Source organism: Stigmatopora nigra, chromosome 1, assembly GCF_051989575.1.
Source record: "Stigmatopora nigra isolate UIUO_SnigA chromosome 1, RoL_Snig_1.1, whole genome shotgun sequence".
Taxonomy (NCBI): Eukaryota; Metazoa; Chordata; class Actinopteri; order Syngnathiformes; family Syngnathidae; genus Stigmatopora; species Stigmatopora nigra.
The window spans coordinates 26,913,840-26,929,178 of NC_135508.1; positions in this window are offsets into that span (position 1 = coordinate 26,913,840).

Genomic DNA, 15,339 nt, shown 5'->3' on the forward strand with positions numbered 1-15,339 from the left:
GGAGGGCACCCAGTCGCACCCGTGCCAAAGCCATGAACCAGGCTTCCGGTGCCGGCTGGCCCGTCTAGTTCCTGCCTGCCAAGTTCCTGCCTGCCGAGCTCCCGCCCGCCGAGCTCCCGCCTGCCGAGCTCCCGCCCGCCGAGCTCCCGCCCGCCAAGCTCCCACCCGCCGAGCTCCCGCCCGCCGAGCTACCGCCCGCCTACTTCCCGCCCACCTAGTTCCCGCCCACCTAGTTCCCGCCCACCTAGTTCCTACCCGCCAAGTTCCCGCCCGCCAATTTCCCGCCCGCCAAGTTCCCGTCCACCTAGTTCCCGTCCACCTAGTTCCCGCCAGGTTCCCGCCCGCCCATAAGCGGCAGTGATACGCCGGGCCCCCTGGACGAGGGGGTTGGTGGCGGTGGAGACTCTCCAGGCCCCTTAGATGAGAGAGTCGTCGGTGGCGGCGACTCTCCGCGCCCCCTGGACAAGGGGGTCGGCGGCGGCAACTCTCCCTGCCCCCTGGACTAGGGGGGCGACGGCGGTGACTCTCTGGGCCCCCTGGACGAGGGGGTTGGCGGTGACGACTCTCCGCGCCCCTGGCCGAGGGGTTCAGCAGCGGCGGCGACACTTCGGGCCCCCTAGATGAGCGGGTTGGCGGTGGCGACTCTCCAGGCCCCCTGAGCAGCCAGGTTAAGGTGCCCGACAACCTTTCTAAGATTCTGGTGTCTATTGAGGGCAGGGGACTTGGCCAGCGCTTAAAAGGCCAGCGGGGATGCCTGCCAGACCGGCTACTCCTACTCCTCTCCCAACGGCAGTGCGGATGCCGGCCGGTTCGCCCTCCCTTACGGCTCTCCAAAAGCCGGCGCAGTCAGTTCCCACCCGCCTTCCCTGGCTGCTTTTCGCTTCTCATGGACATTCGGCATTAGGACATCTATAATTTATCCCTTAGAGGGGGGGGGTATTGTCAGGAGCAGCTCTTTTGTCCCTCCTGGCTTGCCGTTAGGCTAGAGCAGCTGCAAGTGATTCTTGATTACTTCCTGATTTGGGTATTTAAACACCACGGAAGTTGTAGTCAGTGTCAGATCGTCCTGCGTGATACAGCAAACATCGCTACAAAGGTACTATTCTCCATGCTCCGGTTTTGTTTCGTTTTGGGATGTACAAGTAGAATTTCTATCATGAGCACAGTTCCTGCTACCCCGCTACTGGGTCCAAATCCCTCTGATTGCGCCACGACGTCTCGGCGGGATCATAACAAAATTAAATATAGCATTGACACTACTTGCAATTATTACTCACATTTTCATTATGAATGGGAGCATTGCATTTTAACTTTCATTAAAAATGACTGCTTCATTGTAAAAAACACACTGAAGTCAATCATTTGAGTAAAAAAATCACAAGTTATGATAGTATTGCTGATAAGAAAACACAATTAACTAAATGAGGTTTTTTATATTTCACCTTAAATCAAATATCACAGTTTTATTGTTCAATTGATCTTGACCTATCTCTACAATGTATTTCTGGACTAAAAAATGCTCACAATTCACCCAGTACATCCTCAGGTAGTCTGAGACATTGGCTTACAACTCCCCTTGCTCATTTCTCTACTGCATGTCAGGAATCATAAGACTTCCATTATAGAAACGGGACTGCTGCTATGTGAGAAACACTATTCAGCACTTATTGGGTTTCTATAAACTGAAGTTTGTTATTCTTCCAGCTCATAGGCTTTTCAAAGAGCTCTCTATGTAGTCACTTTTAGGCTGCCAGAACTTTCATTTCAAAAGTTTGCTTCACAACATACACTGAGTGGAATGTTCACTTTTGAATTGGCTTTGACACGAAACAACTAAAAATATCACACTTTTTCTGTAATTACTACGCTGCCCTCTTTATAGTTGGTACCGTAGCTGGGTTAAAGGACTGCCGATGAATGTAATTGCTGTGTGCAGCAGAGAAAGTGTCGTGTCAGTTAGGTCCTGTTGTATAAATATAAGGTTACAGCTGGACTAACTGCCACTCTCTAGTCACTTAAAATAAACTCTTGGGGCCAAGAAGTTGTTAAGGAGCATGAAAATTCCTCTGCAGGTTTCAAAGTCATCTTTTGGGCAACTCCACCCCTTGATGGGAAATGCTTATTCTTGGTAGTTAAGTATTATTCATATTTAATTTCCACAATTAGAGATTTTTAAACACACAAAAAGTGGAGACACTTAATTACTGCAATAAAAAAATCCTATACATTATTTTTTTCCACATTCACTTCTGGGCAAGCATTACATTGAGTTGATCAGCATATTTACAATTCATTTTTTTCATTCATTCATTCATCTGAAGACAGCTGGAGGCTTACTCAGCTGTCTTCAGGCAAAAGGCAGACTACACCCTAGACTGGTCGCCAGTCAGCTGTAGGGCACACAGAGGGGCAAACGTCCATCCACACCCCTAATCATACCGCCATCAGTGGGAATTGAGCACGCGCCTGCCCACACCGAAGTCAGGCGAGTGAACCTCTACACCACGAGGCGGCTCTATTATACAATTTATTTTCAATTTTATTGGTTTGCCTTCCTTTGCTGGGTGATTTACATAATAAACCATAATCAATCATGTAGAGGTAGTCTGTCTCAGAGTTTTTCTTTTAAAATGTGAGGCACAGGAAAGAACCTCAGAAAAATAATGGTGCAAAAAAACATATTTGCGCTGAATCTACTGCCGGCTGAGCAGTTATTAATAATAATAATCGGACATAGGCCCTGTCGTCATCATCAACAACAAAAGCCTGCTTGTCATCACACCCAGACACTGCATGACGAAATTGGTAGTGCTTCTCCATAAGTTGCATTTACTCGGCAAAAGACCTAAATAAGTTATAGTCACGGATTCGTAATTTTCGTGATTTGGTGAGACCAGGCTTTCTCGCAGGCGTAAGTATACGTCATTGCCTTCTCGCAGGCATAAGGATACATCATTGCCTTCTCTCGGTCTTAAGGATATGTCATCGGTTTCACCAACTATGATTGGACAGTGATAGAGTAGGCTGGCCAAAGCCAGAGTGAGCCAGCCAGAGTGAGCAAACTCAACCCACATAGGCCGACAGGGAAAAACAAATGGATTACGTTGCAGATTTGCTGGCAAAGCCATTTTCAAGACAGACTTTTCAAGAGAAAAAAGCTGGACATCATTGAGAAAGGTCGGACACCTCCAAAGCAATCAATCCTGTCGCAACTGGGAACGAACATTTTCAGCGCTAAATCGAATAAAAATGTATGCTAAAAATGCGACAGGACAGCTCATTAGCTTTGATGGTGATAGAAAAGGAGTGAGATAACTTTGCACTAATATATAACTGTTAATTTATCCATAACAGCACCAGACGACGGAGCCAAACTTGCACACGTGCGTGCTTCTTTATTTCAACTCACAGACAACCTCAAAACATGTCAACATCCGGGTCACACTGTATTACCCAATAGCCACTAGGTGGCGGTGATTAAACACACCTGTATAACCTGAAGCAACTAAACAGTTATAGTATCAATATACTACTCTCCTCCCCCTTTAACTATGAAGATCCTATTAAGAATTAACAATCAACTTCAAAAAATTTCTTTGCCTCATAAAATTTTATAACTTGACTTCTCAAATTGTAACTAAATTATTACTGCTAACACAACTATTAGACCCAATATTTCAGTCTTTGACATTCCAATCTCAGGAACTCTTTTTCACATTTTTGTATGAACAGGACATCTTTTATTTTAGGAACAATGTTCCTCACAACTGACCGATCACAAATTCAGTCGCTTAGGAGGTGCTCTTTCTCTCACTGGGTACCAGCGCCCGAGCACCTCTGGGGAACTGACTGCTCGCTTGGCAGGTGTAACTGTCTTGTCACAGGCCACTGAGCCTGGTGAAGGTGTTACATGTGTCTGTTTAGTCTGCATATGTTTCAATGGTGTCTCTTCAGGTGAGTACGGGCTACCACCTACTGCTCCAGGTGTGCCTCCCCCACCCACATCTGCGTGAACCACCATAGTGTAGTTGTTAGTGACGTCTAGCTGCTCATCTGGGAACTCCAATGTCTCTGCTCTGGACGGTTGGTTGTACAGCAGATGGTCAATGTGGACTGAGCGTCGGCTCACTCCATTCCACACCAGGTAGGTGATTGGTCCGAGTCATTTCCACTGTTCCTTTTGTCCACCTCTCCTTTCCTCCACGGAAATTCCGGATCATGACTGAGTCACCCTCAGACAGAGTCTCAGCTTCGAGGCGGTTTCATCATGATAGTCTTTCTGCTTTTGTTGTTTTGCTTCCACCACTCGAGCGAGATCTGGTTTCAGTAAGCCGAACCTGGTCCTGATTTGACGTTTGAGAAACAGTTCAGCTGGTGCACATCCTGTAACACTGTGTGGTGTACTCCTGTATGACATCAGGAAGTTAGTTAGCCTGTGCTGCATTGTTATTGTGACATTTTGTTTTTTTCCTCGAGCACTTGTTTTAGCAGTGATGCTGTCACTGTCTGAACTGCTCGCTCTGCAGCTCCATCGGAAGCGGTACGGTAACCTGGTACCAAAGTCTGTTTTATTCCGTTGCTCTGCAGGAATGTCTTGCACTCCTGCGAAGTGAATTGAGGACCGTTGTCAGAAACAATCTCCTCAGTAAGACCGTAGGAAGAAAAGATGTTCCGCAACATCTCAATTATTTGGCTGCTGTTGTTGTTGCCATGGCGATGAACTTAAGCCATTTTGAATGACTGTCCACTAATACTAAAAAGTCCTGTTGATCTTTCTCTGCAAAGTCAATATGTATTCGCAGCCAGACTCTAGTTGGCCACTGCCAGCTGTGTAGAGGTGCTGCTGCTGGTAGTTTGCTGACACTTTGACAGGCCTCACAATTTTGATAATGCTTTTTCCAGGCGATTTAACTCGTTCTCAACTGCATTCTTTAGTTTGTAAACCATTGGTCTGGCCTTCCTGAAGACTGGTTTGGTATTTGGCTTTACTCTAATGTTGGCCTTAAAATCACGAATAGTGCCTAGCTCCTCCGAAAACACTGCTTTTTGGCTCTCCAACATTGCCTTCCCATCCGCGTTGTTACAACCCCCTGCTGGTATTGCTGAGAAGATGCTTGCCCAGTCTAGGTTTAAGTTTGTGAGCCAGTTACGGCCAAGGAGGGCTGGTCTGTCACTTTTTACGATCACTAGTGGTAGATCACCACTCTGGTTTCCATACTTTGCCTTAACAGTCACTTGTCCCATCAAGGGAATGTTCTCCCCGGAGAAGGTTGACAGCTGCACTTTACTTACTTTCAATGGCATATGAGAGAGATGCTTCTTATATACTATTTCAGAAACAGGTGTTACAGCAGCTCCTTTGTAAAGTTGCATCTCTGTCGGGCTTCCTTCTAATTTGACCTGTACTGTAATTTCCTTCTTCCAATTTCCGACAGTATGTGTGGGATACACGGCATTCAAGTGATATGACCCAAACAGTTCATCATTAACATATCCGTGTTCTCATTTTTATTTTCAGTTACATACTGTGTGTCTTTGCCTATTTTTAGTTTTACACATCCTTGCTATGTGTCCTACTTTTGAACACTTGTGGCATGTTTCTGTTTTATACCGCCATACTTGAGCTGCGTGGTTGCTACTGCCACATCGGTAACAGGGTTGGGGATTTTCTGCTGTCTGTGGTCTGGAATTTTCACTTGTGGTTTTACTTTGGCATTCGCTGGTGTTTTGCTTGTTTTCTTCTTGGGTTTTCACTCTGGCAGGTCATTTCATTTTGTTGGCAAATTCCAACGTATTCTTTGATGCCATTTCGATTGATGGCGACAGTTTGCATGTTTTTTTAAATGTCAGATCTTGCTCCGTGAGAAACCTTCTCTGAACAGCCTCCACTCTCAATCCACTAACGAATCTGTCCCTCAGTGCTTCATCTAAATGGGGACCAAATTCACAGTGGGTGAATAGCTCCTTTTACGCCACAACATAATCTGACACAGACTCGTTTTCTTTCTGATTCCTTTTTTTTTTTTATTTGAATCGCTCAGCGATCACCAGTGGTTTTGGTTTGTGATGTGACGATAAATTTCCGTTTAGCACATCATACGAGAGGCTACTTGGCTTATCTGGTATGCAGAGGTTTTTTAACAGTCCGTAGGCTTCTGCACCCATTACAGACAGGAAAACGTTGGCTTGCTTACCATCCTCCACTTCATTTACGATCATCCATTGCTCAAACCTCTCCAAGTAGGACTCGAAGTCTTATTGACCTTCTTGGTATTCGCCGAGATTTCCGATGAACCTAGCCATGATGCACCGCCAACGTTAGCTTAGCAACTCTTGCCAATGCTAGTTTTCAAAGTCCCGTTACCTCCGTGTAACACCTTAATTTCCACGTACTGAAACTGGTAATCCCTTGAGGCTTGAAAGGGATCCCATCCTCATCGCCATTGTGATAACTTTGGACTAATATATAACTGTTAATACATCCATAACAGCATCAGACGACGGAGCCAACTTGCACACGCGCGTGCGTCTTCATTTCAACTCTCAGACAACCTCAAAACATGTCAACATCTGGGTCACACTGTACTACCCAATGACCACTAGGTGGCGGTGGTTAAACACACCGGCATAACCTGATGAAACAGTTATAGTATCAATATACTACAAGGAGGAAAGAAAGGAGGATGGATATTGGGTACAGTTAAAAATGATTTTTGATGAGTAAGATATGGCTATATTACAAAATAATATTTCAATTGTATGAGGTTATTATTGATGATTCCTTGTGTCGCAGCTGTGGCTGCAGTAGAGGTTTTATAGCCATAAAATCGTTTTTGGGGGTTGGATTGATTCGTTGAAGGCGCTACGAGAAAATCCACGCACCACCACTGGTCAAAGGTGAGTCATCTGCATGAACAGCACCAGGAGGTCACAAAACATATACCGTTTCAGTGTGACACTATGCTGCCTTCAATTTTTGGTTGCAAACTGACTTGCAGGCAATTACCACAGGCGCCGCACTGTGGGTTGTCCTTGTTCCTTTTTTTCCTGAAGTAAATCTCTAAAATAAGACATCAACAATCATGTGACATGTGCGTGACATATTGCTAGACTGGGCAGCTTGCTAACAAAGTGATAGTAGTGCATATTGCGAGGGAGGTTAGCATGTTGACCTCACAGTTCAGGGGTCGAGGATTCGATCCTAGGATAGTCCTCACTGTGGGGAGTTTGCATGTTTTCCCCAGGATTGTGTGGGTTTTCTCCATGTACTCTGGCTTCCTCCCACATCCCCAAAACATGCTGACTAAGCTGGTTGGCATGTCTAAGTCCCATTTCTGAAATTGAGGGTTCAATCCTTGATAGTTCGAACATTTTATATGGAGCTAACCCCGTGTCTGTGTGGGTTTCCTCAGAGTATTCTGCTTTTATTCCACAAAAACAAGCACGGCAGGATGCTTGAGTACTCTAAATTGCGCCCAGGTGAGTGTGAGCGTGAGTGATTATCCGTTTCCTTGTGCTCTGCGATTGGGTGGCCATCGATTCAGGGTGTTCCCTGCTTGGTCCCCGTACTTAGCTGGGAAAGGCTCCAGCATTTCCCCCGACTCTTGTTAGGATAAGCGGTTCAGAAAATGAATGAACAAATTAATTAATAATGTTTGGCTTATGTTTTAGTGCATCTTTAATTGTTTTGTTAATGTTAGTACAGCAAGGTAAAAGATGTCAAGTGATATTTTCTTTGCAGTTTATCCTATTCACCTATGAACTTGAACTGACGGCTACGGTGTTTGAAACTGATCACATTTGTTTTCATTTTTTTTAGTTAACGCTAAGGATCAGTCTCTGGTGGTTCCTAAACATTTAAGGTCTGCGAAGGATGAATGCAAATACCCGGAATAGAAGCAGTTGATATTTCTATTTGCGAGGCTTGCTAGACAGCCAACAGTTTGGCCCTTCATTAGCTCAAGGGAACCTCGACTAGAAAGGGTTCAATTTTATTTTCCTGTAGATGGCTGCATTTAATCAAACAGTTTTTGGGTAAGGTCAGCTCCCCTTCTGCGTTCACGACAGTAAAATATATAGTATTTTTAAGAACAACAATTTGCAGACTTGTCAGGGTCCTTTCTTTACATCATATTGCATTTGTTGGTTAGGTGGTTCCTAGTATTAATTAGTGATTCACTCACAACAAATCTGACATGATATATTGATTGTACCAATGTTGCCATTTGGTCTTAAACTTTTGTAGGTTGTCACAGAATAATTTGTAAAGACGGAAATCCTTTTTTCAAAAGCAAATTCATAACCTTGTGTAACATTTGGGTTGGCAAAGATACACCTATACCAAGTAAGCAGGAGGTCGACTCAATTTTGAATGGGTAGTGCTACTACGTAGCCTTCTTTTTTAAGACATGTATGGAGGTGGATGCAATCACTTAATTATTTATTTAAATTGACCAAAATATGAATAAAGAAAAGACAGTACTCCAATTTTGCTATTTTTTACATGTTCTATGTCTTTATTTATATATATATATATATATATATATATATATATATATATATATATATATATATATATATATATATATATATATATATATATATATATATATATATATATATATATATATATATATATATATATATATATATATATATATATATATATATATATATATATATATATATATATATATATATATATATATATATATATATATATATATATATATATATATATATATATATATATATATATATATATATATATATATATATATATATATATATATATATATGTTCGTGATGTTTTCATTTTCTCAATATCCTCCTTCCTGAGTAATTATGTATAGCATGGAAAAGCAGGGAACACTTTGTTTGTAGTCACTCTGCACTTACTTACTGTTACTTATCTGCTATAAGAATCTCATAGAAAGTAGCATTGCAGTTCAAAGTGCTGCATCAAATCTTTCTTCGTAGAAATGGTAATTATTTCATGGACAAAGCTACACCCAAGGGTTGCTGATCTTCCCCAGCATTTCTTTTGCATTAGGAGAAAAGCTGAGGAAGCTTTGTTGATAAGTTAGGTGTTGGGCATTGGCAGTTTTGGAGGAAAGTAGCAATGGCCTCAAAGCTCAAAGTAAACATTGGCCTATGTTTGAACTATACACCTACATCCCTAAAATTTCCCCCACACACTCTCCCTTCCACATGCCTGCTAACACCCCCACAAATCCACTTTGCTAAATGTGCTTCTTGAAGCCAGGCCTTCTCATAAATCAGGGAGGAAAAGCAACTTTGACAATGGCTTACATCTGTAGCAGCTCAGGAAGCTCATATTTATGTGGCAATAACACAATCATAAAATTCAAACTGCAAAAACATAAGAGCATTTGATGGGTTCTTTCCAAAACATCGTTTGTCACCAAAAAGTTGTGTAATTGATCTGTTTTGTAATGGCAAACATTGTTGCTTACAAGGTTACAACAAATATTTACTTTTCCACAATGTCACATTGTTGATGTCAAATAACAGTAAGCACACATCTGCCAAGCCAATTTCATTGGAGCAAAATAAAATCTCCAAAATGTTGGGGAAAATGTGCAAGAGCCTAATGAAACCAAGGCTGAAAATGTTTGTCAAAATTCTGAAAGGTTCGTCTGGCTCAAACACAACACCGCTCCAACAAAATAATACTAGACCTAGGTTAAAGCATGCTGCTGGTGGCATCCTGATTGGAGCTTGTTTATCTTTAGTAGGACCAGGGGAAAGGTGCAGAATCACAGAATGTCCAGTCTTCTGTTAGGTGCCGGAGCATATCCCAGACAAATTTGGGTATCAGGTGAAGGGCACCCTAATCGGTGGCCAGATAATCAATCGCGGGGAACAATGAGACAGACAACCGTTCACGCTCACACTCAAACGTAGGTGCAATTTCAAGTTCAAGTAGTCTACCATCCACCTTTTTTGATTTAGTAGGAAACCAGACTGCCCACAGAAATCCCAGTGGGGCAGCCCGGTGGATTGAGCGGTTAGCACGTCCGCCTCACAGCTCTGGGGTCCTTGGTTCGAATCCAGGTCCGTCCACCTGTGTGGAGTTTGCATGTTCACCCCTGTCCTGCGTGGGTTTTCTCCAGGTACTCCAGTTTACCTCACCCCCCTACCCCCATTCCAAAAACATGCATGATAGTCTGGTTGGACACTAAATATCGGTATGAGTGTGAGTGTGAATGGTCTCCTTGTGCCCTGCGATCAGCTGGACACCAGTTCAGGGTGTTCCCCGCATCGTGTCAGCTAGATAGGCTACACACATTGTGTTTTTTCCACAATCACATGATTCCTGCATTGTGAAACCATCATTCAGTGGGAATCCATCCCACGCTGTAAAGGGTCTCTAATTTAGCATAAATGAAATTCCGCTGTCTCAGTAGGCTTTCCCTGACTTTTTTTTCCTAACAGAGGACTGAACATTTTATGCTAATGCTGACTGGTACCTCGACATACGATCGTAATCCGTTCCGAGACTGAGATTGTATGTCGAGCTTTTCGTAACTATAGCGAATGTCTCCCATTTAAATGAATTGAAAACAAGTTAATTCGTTCCAACCCTCTGAAAAAACAGCAAAAAAAACGGATATTGGATTGTAAAAAATGTTTTATTTTTTCTAAATCGCCATCTATTAACAAATAATTAGTGGTCTAATAGTAATACAATGTGTTTAATCTAACTAAAATTGGTCGGATTTCATCAACAGAAGAGAGAGACGCACAGAGAGAGGAGGGGGGCGGGGGGGGTAGGTGTCTTGGGTTCTTGTATTTTTCCACGACAATGGACTCGTAAACGGAACAAACAAATTTAAATTAACTTGGATTAATATATACAGACACACTCAATAATGTTTAATGTAACTTCACACAAAACTGAATTCTAATTTTGTTTTAATCTTTTTTTTCCACCTTCGTTCTGGCCGAGGTAGTTGTTTGCTACGCCTCCACCCTCACGTTCGCTATTGATGGGCTGTTTACTGTTATAATATTCCCTTCAAAATATTGCAAAAATTATGCACACAAATGTCCTCGCTACTTCTGGGCAGCAGGTGAAGGGAAACACCATCAATCGGTAACCAGCTAATCGCCATGCATAAGGAGACGGCCAACGATTCACGCTCATATCCAAGGGCAATTTAGAGTTTTTAACCAGAGTATCCGTAGAAGCAAACATGCAAACTCCACACTGGTATCGAACCATCAAGCCCAAAACTGTGAGGCCGACGTGCTAACCACTTGGTAACTTGGCTGCTATTTTAATATTTTCTCTTTAATTATTTTTCTATTTTGGAGCACCCTAAAACCACCAGCCAGGCCACTGTATGTATGATGCTGAAACCTGCATATAAATGTTTTCTCCTTTTTAGCCCCAAAATGTGCACATTTATCACTTCACTTGTAATTTATTTCCTCTTCCATTCATTTTTCCTAGCGCTTATTCTTACAAGGGTCGCGGGGATTGCTGGAACCTCTCCTGGCAAACTGTGGGCACCAGGTAGGGGAGACCCTGAATCGGTCCTCAGCCAATCGCAGGGCACAAGGAGACGGACAACCATTCACGCTCATACCTAGGGGCAGTTTAGAGTATTCAAGCATCCTACCATGTGTGTTTTTGGTGTGTGGAAGGAAACCAAAATGCCCAGAGAAAACGCACTCAGACACGGGGATAACATGTAAACTCCATATGAATTGGTTGACTATCAGGGAATGAACCCTCGATTTCAGAACAGTGAGGTGATCATTGTTAACCACTCTTTTACCGCGCCGCCCCTTCCACTCATCATGAAAATGTATATGCATTATATAATATGACGGAAAAGAGATGACAATTCTGTATTACAAAGTGCTTTGGAATCCTTACTATATTTTTATGCATTAAGAATCAATGAACAATTTCACAACTGATTTGATGTTTTATGCCCAAATTTCAGTCATATTCTGTACACACTGCTGCTTTAAACATTGCATATTTATTAAAAAAAGATTTGGGTTATATCCACAGGCCATCTCTTCTGTACATGTGATTTTAACTCTTTGTGTGATCGTCTGTTCAATTTGTTGAGAACTTGATTACTTAGGTTCAGTAAAATCTGATTTTTATCATGGATAGTTAATTCAAACAAAACCCAGTTTTTCATCAATATGCTAAAACACATAAAAAGTCAAATGGAACATAATACGTCTTCCGGTGAAACTATTTTAACTGAGAATGATTAGATTTTCCCCAACATCTCTTTCTTCTTTGGTATTTTTTGTGTATTGACTTTGTTTATTCATTTCTGTCCCAATGCATTGTTGGCTTCATCCTCTGCTAGCCCAAGAACTGATACCTCAACACAAAAGAATGAAAGAAATTCACTGGGAAACCCCAATCGTTTAATCTTGAGCATGAGTCAATTGCCAGGGCGGCATTGCTAAACATGTGGCAGTTTTGTTTCTCTTCACCCTGACATGTTTATTTCCTTCCAAAACCAATTTATACAAAGATTTAACTTTTGTTGTCCAATGCAATTCTTTGATTGACACATACAAACAACAGTCAGCTAAAAGTTTATGTTACTGTTGTAATAGTGTTCATGTCAGTTTGTGCAATTCCCACCAACGGCACCATTATCATGTTCCATAGTCATGTTTGCGTGCCTTCCTGCCGATTTCGTCTTGGTAATATTCATGTCATTGCAGAAAAATGTTATGGATGGTGGTTGTCATTTCCTTTGGTGACAAATTTTTAATTTATCCCCCAGTAATAAAACTTTCCCATTTGTTATTGATTAGAGGGGGGTTCATTGACTTCCATGTTCTTCCGTGATGTAGTTTGGATAGTACAGTGCTCCCCCGCTACTTCCCGGTTCAGCTACCGCGGACTTAGAGCTTTGCGAATTTTTTTGGGATAAAAAAATACAAATATTACATTGAAACAACATATTTTACAGGTTTTTTTTTGTTATAACATGAATTTCACTCTCTCTATCCGTATTCTATATGGTGTACTGTGTACAGGGGGTACATTTTTTAATAAAATAAATAAATAAATAACAAAAAAAAAAAAATATATATATATATATATATATATATATATATATATATATATATATATATATATATATATATATATATATATATATATATATATATATATATATATATATATATATATATATATATATATATATATATATATATATATATATATATATATATATATATATATATATATATATATATATATATATATATATATATATATATATATATATATATATATATATATATATATATATATATATATATATATATATATAAATATATGTATATATGCGTATATGCGTATATGCGTATATGCGTATATGCGTATATGCGTATATGCGTATATACGTATATATATATATATATATATATATATATATATATATATATATATATATATATATATATATATATATATATATATATATATATATATATATATATATATATATATATATATATATATATATATATATATATATATATATATATATATATATATATATATATATATATATATATATATATATATATATATATATATATATATATATATACATTGACATCATATATACATTGACAACGTCACTACAAACAAACGGATACGAGTTTTTCCAAATCAAAAACCCTGGATGACCAAAGAGACACAAGCACTTATCAAATGCCGTAACACCGCCTACAGATCGGGGGACAAAAGAAAGTATAGAGCTGCCAGAGCTGAGCTGAAAAGGGGCATAAAGAAGGCCAAGGCAGCATATACTAAGAAAATCGAAGAGCACTTCAAAGAAAACAACCCAAAGAAGATGTGGCAGGGAATACGACATATCACTAACTACAAGAACAATTCCATGTCTGTAAACGCGAATGTCTCACTAGCGGAGGAACTGAACCATTTCTTTGCCCGCTTTGAATCTGACAAATCAAACCAAGTGTCAACACTCCCACCACCACCCTGCGACAATACACTGGAGTTTCAGGAACAGGAAGTGAGACTGGAAATGCAGGCTGTGAACACCAGGAAGGCTGCTGGTCCAGACGGAATACCTGGCAAAGTGCTCAAAGCCTGTGCTGATCAGCTGGCAGGAGTCTTCACGGACATTTTCAATCGGTCCTTGCAACAATCCATCGTTCCTGCCTGCCTAAAATCTGCCACCATCATTCCTGTCCCCAAAAAGCCAACCATCGGCAGCTTGAACGATTACAGGCCTGTTGCTCTCACGCCTGTGATCATGAAGTGCTTTGAAAAGTTGGTGGCCCGACACATCAGAAAGACAATTCCCCCCTCAGTTGACCCGCACCAGTTTGCTTATAGGGAAAACAGGTCCACTGAGGATGCTATCGCCGTGGCTCTTCACACAGCACTGAGCCACCTGGAGCACCAGGGGAACTATGTGAGGATGCTTTTCATAGACTACAGCTCAGCCTTCAACACCATCAAGCCGGACATCCTGAAGGACAAACTCTACCACCTTGGACTATCCTCTTCAATCTGCTGCTGGATAAAGAACTTCTTGACTGGTCGACCACAAACGGTCAGAATGGGTCCACACCTCTCTTCCTCCATCACACTAAACACAGGCTCACCACAAGGCTGTGTACTGAGTCCTCTCCTGTACTCCCTGTACACATACGACTGCACACCAGCCCACCAGTCAAACTCTATCATCAAATTCGCCGATGACACCACTGTGATCGGACTCATCTCTGGCGGGGATGAGTCAGCTTACAGAGACGAGGTCGACAAACTGTCTTCTTGGTGCTCGGCGAACAATCTTACACTGAATACCGCAAAGACTAAAGAAATAATCTTGGACTTTCGCAAGCGCAGCACAGACCTGGCCCCACTCCTCATTAACGGAGTATGTGTAGACAGGGTCCAATCGTTCAAATTCCTGGGAGTCCACGTCACGGATAGGCTCTCCTGGTCCACAAACACCACAGTGTTAGTGAAGAAGGCCCAGAAACGACTCCACTTCCTCAGGGTACTGAGAAGGGACAAGTTGGACACCAAGCTTCTGGCAACCTTCTACAGAGCCACTGTGGAGAGCATCCTGACTTACGGCATCACAGTGTGGTATACCGGAAGCACGACAGCAGACAAAAAAGCCATACAGAGAGTGATAAACACTGCCCAGAAGATCGTCGGCTGCTCTCTGCCATCGCTAGAAGACATTGCCAACCCCCGATACCTCAGAAGAGCCGGGTCCATTGTTGGAGACCCATACCACCCTGGACACGGCCTGTTCCAGTTGCTTCCATCTGGCA